This window comes from Pteropus vampyrus, unplaced genomic scaffold, assembly GCF_000151845.1.
Source record: "Pteropus vampyrus isolate Shadow unplaced genomic scaffold, Pvam_2.0 Scaffold329, whole genome shotgun sequence".
In the NCBI taxonomy this organism is placed as follows: domain Eukaryota; kingdom Metazoa; phylum Chordata; class Mammalia; order Chiroptera; family Pteropodidae; genus Pteropus; species Pteropus vampyrus.
In genome coordinates, this window is record NW_011889110.1 from 168,655 (window position 1) to 174,902 (window position 6,248).

Sequence of the window (6,248 nt, forward strand, 5' to 3'; positions counted from 1 at the left end):
TGAGTCTAAATGTGAAAATGTTTTGTTCCCAATGTAAACACAATAACCTTGTACAAAATTTAGATGAATAAGAATCAGTAATCCAAAGATCCATGAATAGGTCTGTGATTACAATGTGGCAAATAAAAACAGTAACTGTGTGGGATTTTTTTTTTATTATTATTAATCTCAGAGCATAGAAACAGAGATTAAGTCTGGGAAATTGTTATAGCAGTGCTTCACTCCTTCAAACGTGCTCCTGTGACATAAAAGTACCCCCACATCCACCCCAACCCAACCACTCAGCCTCCTACCCGACATCACCAGTACACATTTTGTCATCTCCTTTCTGGTTGCCAGGGCAATATAGTTGATGACTGTCATATCTGAGTTGGACACACAAAGCTTTTTTCTCTAAATGATGCTCAAGATTTATCAAGTTGCCAGTTTTGACGTTAATCCAGATAATTTCCCTAACAGTTTCTGCCAGGCCCCCTTCACCTCCTTATTCCTTAGACTGTAAAGGGTGTCAAAATGGCATAAGAGAGAGAGATCAGCTTCTCTTGAAGGACAGAGGGGTGGAGTGGGCTGGATGTAAGTGAAAATGGCCATGCCATAGCACAGGACAACCACTGTGAGGTGAGAGGCACAGGCATGGAAGGCTTTCTTTCTTCCTTCTGTGGACTCAGTCTTTACAATGGTGATGATGATCTGAATGTAGGACACAAGAACCAGAAAGAAAGGTGTCATCAACACTAGAAACCATGATTGCAATCTCATTGGAAGAGGTGTCCACACAAGCTAGTCTGACCACAGCTAGGATTTCACATGATATGTGATCAATAAATTTGTTTGTGCACATGGGCAGCTGAAAAGTGATGGTAATCTGCGTGAGAGAGCAGATAGAGCCACTGACCCAGGATGTGATGGCCAACCTAGCACAGAGCCCTCCATGCATGATGACCGAGTATCGCAGGGGCTCACACACAGCCACATAGCAGTCATAAGCCATCACTACCAGTAGAACAAACTCAATCCCACCTAAAGCCAAGGAGAAAAATAACTGGGATGCACAGCTCACGTATGGGATTACTTTATGTTCTGCAAGAAGATGCACCAGCATCTGAGGGACGATGCTTGTGGCATAAGAGACATCAACGACGGAGAGGTTGGTGAGAAAGAAATACATGGGAGTGTGGAGCCGGCTGTCCAGTCTGATCAGAAGAACAATGAGGACATTTCCCAGCACTGTCACCAGGTATGTGATGGAGAATAAAACAAAGAGAGGGACCTGAGTGTCCCAGTCACTGGACAGGCTAAGAATAAACTCTCTCATCCACATCTGGTTATCTAAAAAATGTAAAGATTATTAATCTGCAGAGAGAGTCAGAAATAACAGAATCTGTTGAATTACAGAACCATAAGAATAACTTCTTAAAAGAATGTATATCATATACACCACAAACGTTTCAGATAATTTATGGGCCAAGATGACAGGCTTGAACCTAATATGCATTATATCTAACTCTATATGAGAGAGCCTAGGCCCTTCACGAAGACATGATGTGGTCTCAGGGAGTCAGTTAAATCCTGTAGATAATGCAGTGCAATTTTTGGAAGCTCTTTATCTTTTCAATTTAACTCAGTTTTCAGAGCAGAAAATGATGGTAAGAGACAATGAGAGGTAAAGTAATAAACAAGGAAGAAAAAATTGTTTCAAGTTCAAGAACTACACATATGTACTACACCAAATTACAAAAAAAAAAAAAAAAAAGGAAGATATAGCTGTATACTGAAAATAAGACTGGTGTCTCATAGAGAGTTCTAGAATTAGAAAACCTAAATATGAAACCTGTTTTTATGACTTACTAGGTGTATTATTGGATTAAAGGTTTAAACTTTTACATACAAAATGGAATAATGTTATATAACTTACAAGTATATAAATGCAAATGTAAACAACTTATGGAGAAAGTACTTTATTAACTGTTACTGCTAGTAGTACTTCAGTAGTATGGATATCAATTGTAGCATGAACTCTGCCTTAGGAAAAATAGAGTAACTAACAAATGTTGTGCTTTCTTCTCACGTCCCCGCCACAATTTCAGACATTAAAAAAAAAAAAAAAAGAAAGCAAGCAAAGCCTTTGATAAATTTGAAGTCTAAAAGGTAGCTTGGATGCTTTGAAATTCCAGGGTCTTTATGAGAATTTGGTATCTCCATCTTAGGAAGGAGAGAAAGAAGTGATAATTTCATCTTGTTTTTTTTCTTTTTCTACCATGCTTTACTAATTCTGAGTTGCTCTTATTAATTTTCTACGACTCTAGCCCTTGTCTCAGTAAAAAATAAAGTATGAAAATGGCTGCACAGGCTTTCTAACATAGAAGGAGGAAAACAAATCTGTTCACTTTTGTCGACTAGCCCATGTGCATCAGAAGTAGACATTTCATTTTGTTAATTTGGCTAATATCTTTAAAGTGTCATCTCTGTTAGATGCTGTGATCTCAAGAGTGAATATTACACTTCCCTATGTTAGTCATGCTCAAGTAGAACAGAACAGAATATCATCACATCATTTGCTCTTCTGTTACGCATGCAAAATGCCTAGAGAACTCACTGTGCTCCTCCCACCCGCTGGCACATTTCTCTACTACAGAGCTTGTCTCACTACAAATGAGTGACAGTGTCACATCCCAGAGAAAGTGTGAGCTTCCGGACCTAACATTTCCTGCTTTCAATCTATTCTTTTCTGCTTACCAAGATCTAGAGCAAGCTATTTAGCCTCTCTGAGCTTCGTATTTTTTAATCTGTAAAATGTGGATATATTGGCCAACTGAAAGAGTCACTGAAGAAATTAATGTGTTGAAGATATACAATTCCTAGTGACTGAATTAGGGCAGGTGTCCACCATTTAGTGATGATAACTGGGTGACCTTTCCTTTCAAGGTCTTGATCACATTCAGGATCTTATTCCTTCATTTACTCTCCCTCTTTCTACCACTCTGGGACACTCTTGACCCTGATTGATTCCTTTTCCCTTACTGTAAAAATTATTCAGGCCCAACCTGAAGGGAAAAGTCTTTGTTATATTAATTACCATTCTAATTCTTCCTTTTATGTACAGAATTCTCAAATGATTAGTGTCCCTTTGCTGGATTTCTTTATAACATACACCCTTTCAGCTATGGAAATCTGGTTTCCACTTTCACTAACCTATAAAAATTGCACTCTTGAAGGTCACCCATGGTTTTCTAATCATCAAATCCAAAGACTTTTATTCTACTTTAGTTTTTTACTTATTGTTTAATCAACTATTTGTTCCTTCAAATTCTCAATTCTATATGCTCTTTTGTCCTGATTTTGTTTGTATTCTTGGATAATTATTTTAAATTCTCCTGCTCCATTACTGTGAGCATTTTCTAAGGACATGCTCTCAGAATTTGTACTTTTATTTTTACAGCTCTTCCTTGCAGGACATACCTGTAATTATAATAATAATTATCAACTCTATATGGTTCACTCTCCATTCTACACTTTCCTCCTAGACTTCTCTCCAAAAGTCCAGATGCTTTCTTCAACAGTTTAATGAATGTTTCCCAAATATTTCATCATCAACTTATTTCTCTACAAACTGTATTCTCTCCTGACTCCTTTATTTCTAGCAAGAGACTAAAATTCTACTACTCTCCCAAGGCATCATGTTTAATTTTTCCCTCTGCATCAACATTCCATAGAATAAATCATTTTCTTTCATTGTGTTACATATCTCCCACCTCTCCCTTTGTCTTCATTCACAGTGCTAATGTACTAACACATGCCTCATCACCTCCCATCTGAAAATGTGCAAAAACTTCCTTTTGAATATGACCGATTCGGCCTATGCTCACTCCAAACCAGCCAATACTCTTCTACCAGAATGACCATTCTAAAATAAAAAATTAATCATACCCCTTAAATACAAAAACATATCTTGTGATATCTAATTGGTTACAGAATTAAGTACATACTGGGCAGGAGAGTGTCCAAATACTTATTAATAAAATCCTGCCCTATCTCTTATTATATTAATTTTAGCATTTATTATCATGTGCATGCTTTAAAGCAAAGCATTCTAATGTCATGCTAATACTTAAATACCTTTCAAAGATATGTCAGCTAATTACTTTTAATCCATCAAAGAGCGTATTTGTTTCTAAAGTCCACTGTCTTAATTGCGTAATATTTTAAATTTTAATTGACATTTAAATATTCATGTTTTCTACAGTCACAGAGTCCTTTTTTGGACACCTGGTAGATTAAGAAAACAATAATAGTATCTACATTTATTCCTTCATGTTGAGGTCATCCCCTTTGTGAAATTTTTAGAGTAATAACTCTAAGTGAGATTTTTAAAATATGAAATACCTGACCTTACTATGACTTTGTAAATAGATCATGTAAGAGTAGAAAGCTGAGACCCTTACAAATGGGGGAGGGATAGAGAATGATATTGAAATTATAGGCAAAATCAAGTATGAGGCATGAACAGCAAAGACCAATTGCCCGTTGTTAAAACATAACCTTTGGTGACTCTAGTTAAAAGTATCTCCAAGTGCCTTCTCCCATTATCCAATTATAGCAAATAGAAACAAAATGACTTCTATAACAGAGAAATGGAAACAAAAAAATGTTTTCACATTCCTTACAACACATTTTATATAAGTTAATACAACTAATTAAATAGTTAAACTTTGGTCAGTTATGATTTTTGTTTAAATAAAATCTTTCCATTTAGCCTAAAATTTATTTCACCTTCTGTATTGGGGTCTTAACAATTTTGGCTGGGACAAGTAAAAGTTCTGAATACAGAAGCAGAACACATAAAGGTAGGTCTCACAACCTGCAGATGTTTATTTCTTGCTGGTCAAAATAACTCAGAGCCATACCTTTATAAAGTTGAACTGTCCATGGAAATGGCAATTTCATAGAGAACAATTTCTCTGACTCGTGACTGAAGAGTTGGTTGATGTAGACACTGAGTGTGCCCATCCTGAGCAGAAATATTTGCATCATCCTAATGTATGAAAAGAGAGAACCCAGGGCCCTTTGAGTAATATCTCTAGACAAGTTTGAGATCCTAAAAGAAAGATTGATTATTTCTCTTTCTGGTCATGTTAACTTTTAGTCTGATTTGGTTACCTGAATCTTCACTTAATTGTGTCCAACTTTTTACGCTCAGTTTCTCAAAGATGTGCAACCTGACACTCACTTTTGGTGATATTTTTAATGGTCTCGCTTGAGTTCTCACCTTTATATTTCTTGTTCCTTACAAGCTAAGACTAGAATATTCTTTTGCAGTAAAATTACCTCAGTCTGGAAAGTCTCCACAGTGCAATTCTTATAGCCACTTTTAGAGGGACCAACCCTGGGATGAGAGTCAGGAGACCTAAATCCTAGCTCCAATTCACTCTGAGTGTCGAAGGCCTTTGAATAATACATCGATTGCCTTACATCTTAATTTATCTGTTATTAAAAGGGAAATCAAAACACTGTGTCAAAAAAAATTGAGATAGGAGGCTTTAAAGCAATTGCTAATTTATCTTTTCTTGTCTGGAAATGTAAAATACGAATATTCCCACCACCTGCCAGACAAGACACTACCTAACTAAAGATTTTATACTGCTGGGCTTCTTCCCTAAGTGTCTTTCTGTGTGTCAGCACTAAACCCTGGAGAAGCCTGTTTTAAAAGACAGTACCCAAGCCTAAAGCTTCTGCAATGCAGAATTGTTTCATGACATTTGCTACAATACTTAGGAAGAGAAGATTTCACCAGTCATGTTTCATATCTCTGATCCAAAGTCTCTAACAAGTCAAATCATTTATATTTCTGTCCCTTCTAACTCACACTCTCACAGGATATTTATGCCTCTCAAATGCTTATCAGTGCCTGACAGATATGTCTACTTTAGTCTAGGTTCAAGTTAGTCTAGAGAGTGCTCGCTTCCAACAAAGTGATGGAACATACATAATACTTATGCCAAATTCCTTGGGCTCCAGGGCTCATAAATTGCCTAGGACTAATTGTAACTGTGAGGGATACTGCTGGGAGGAGCTCTGAAACAGCTCCCACACAAACCTAATAAACTCTGGCAGCAACTCTACTGGCAATGTAGGCCTGACATTTCCCACTAGGAGCCTCAAGCATTAGGATGCTAATTGCTGCTACCAGCATCCAATTCACAATGGCAGAGCCTTCATGCTGCCTTTCTGGTAGAAGGCTGTTCTCCTCC

General features: G+C 37.0%; 1 pseudogene; it reads right to left on the bottom strand.

Moving 5' to 3' along the window:
• Positions 1-414: 414 nt before the first annotated feature.
• Positions 415-6,248, bottom strand: part of LOC105304127 — a 7,168-nt pseudogene continuing 1,334 nt past the window's right edge.